This window comes from Pan troglodytes, chromosome 16 (assembly GCF_028858775.2).
Source record: "Pan troglodytes isolate AG18354 chromosome 16, NHGRI_mPanTro3-v2.0_pri, whole genome shotgun sequence".
Taxonomy (NCBI): Eukaryota; Metazoa; Chordata; class Mammalia; order Primates; family Hominidae; genus Pan; species Pan troglodytes.
Genome location: NC_072414.2, coordinates 23,372,850 through 23,374,429, shown reverse-complemented (window position 1 = coordinate 23,374,429; position 1,580 = coordinate 23,372,850). Strand labels below are relative to the sequence as shown.

Sequence of the window (1,580 nt, the reverse complement as noted above, 5' to 3'; positions counted from 1 at the left end):
GTACTTTTCCATATACCTCCCTTTACTGAGTGCTTTATATTTTTTACGCCGTTGTGTTGCTGTCAAGTGTCCTTTTGTTTCAACTTGAAGAACTCCCTTTAGCATTTTTTTGTAAGGTAGATTTAGTGTGGATAAACACCTTCAGCTTCTATTTTTCTGGGAAGGTCTTTATTTCACCTTCATTTTTTTTAAATAACCAAAATGTATTTATTTAATATACATCACAATGGCTCAACCGAGGCTTAATTTAAAAGACAAAAACAAAACAAAAATAATACCACAGCTGAAGATACAGAGTCCTATACAGAAATCACAGATAGGACAGACCATCGAAGGAAAACTTAAAAAGGCAACACAAAGATAGGCAGGGAAGCCAGGCATAGTGGCTCATGCCTGTAATCCCAACACTTTGGGAGGCCAAGGCAGGCAGATCACCTGAGGTCAGGAGTTTGTGACCAGCCTGACCAACATGGTGAAACCTTGTCTCTACTAAAAATATCAAAATTAGCCGGGCATGGTGACAGGTGCTTGTAATCCCAGCTACTTGGGAGGCTGAGGCATGAGAATCGTTTGAACCTGGGAGGTGGAGGTTGCAGTGAGCTGAGATCTCACCACTGCACTCCAGCCTGGGCAACAGAGCGAGACTCCATCTCAAAAAAAAAAAAAAAGAAAGAAAAAAAAGGACAGCCTGGGCAGCCTGGGTCAGGGGTCCTGGCTGGTAACCTGCTTTGAATAGGTTTCTTGAAGGTAAAAGCTGTAGGGTTTTTCCAGAACTCAACAGCATGCATGTTCAAAGGGCTATCAACGTTGGGTTCTCCTAGCAGGCTCTGGATGGAGACCAGAATGGTCCTGATGCCATACAGTACAGACGACTTGTCTTTCCAGATATCCAGGCATATGTTACCCTGGGTGTCTATGTTGGGGTGGTAGCAGGGTGTGAGGAACTTCACTGTGGGCTCATTGTAAGGGTAGCCACTGGGGAACTCTAGCAAGAGCTTATACCTCAGGTCTTCATACACTGTGCCAGCTGCTCCATGGATGGTCCCTACCCATTTGAAAAGGTTGTCTGATTCAAGGAAAGCAGAAATCCCTTTGTCACCAGACATCATGAGGGTCATCAGCTCCTGCTGTAGTCTTTTGCCCACAGGACTCTGGGCAGCACCCCCACTCAGCTCGGCTCTTTTATGGGTGGCGACGACACTAGTGGCGGCTGGGTTATGGTCTTGGGAGACCACTTGGCTGCCTTCTCCTTCATTTTTGAAGAACAGTTTTGTTGGTTATAATATTCTTGGTTGACAAAAGTTTTTTTTCTTCCAGCACTTTGAATATAACATCTTACTCCTTTCCAGCCTATAATGTTTCTGCTGAGAAATCAGCTGATAATCTTACAGTAGCTCCCTTGTACATACAAGTGGCTTTTCTCTTGCTATTTTCAAGACTCTCTCTTTATCCTTGACTTCTGATACATCAAACTGTCCTTGATAGTTTGATTACAATATGTCTCAGTGTGGGCATCTTTGGGTTCTTCTTTGTCAGCATCCTTCAAGATTCTAGAATTTGGATGTCCATTTTCTTCGTTA

The 1,580-nt window shown here is 43.6% G+C and overlaps 1 pseudogene; it reads right to left on the bottom strand.

Annotated features, from left to right (window-relative positions):
- Positions 1-702: 702 nt before the first annotated feature.
- LOC467637 (ubiquitin-conjugating enzyme E2 C-like) lies at positions 703-1,167 on the bottom strand (annotated as a pseudogene).
- Between the last annotated feature and the right edge of the window lie 413 nt (positions 1,168-1,580).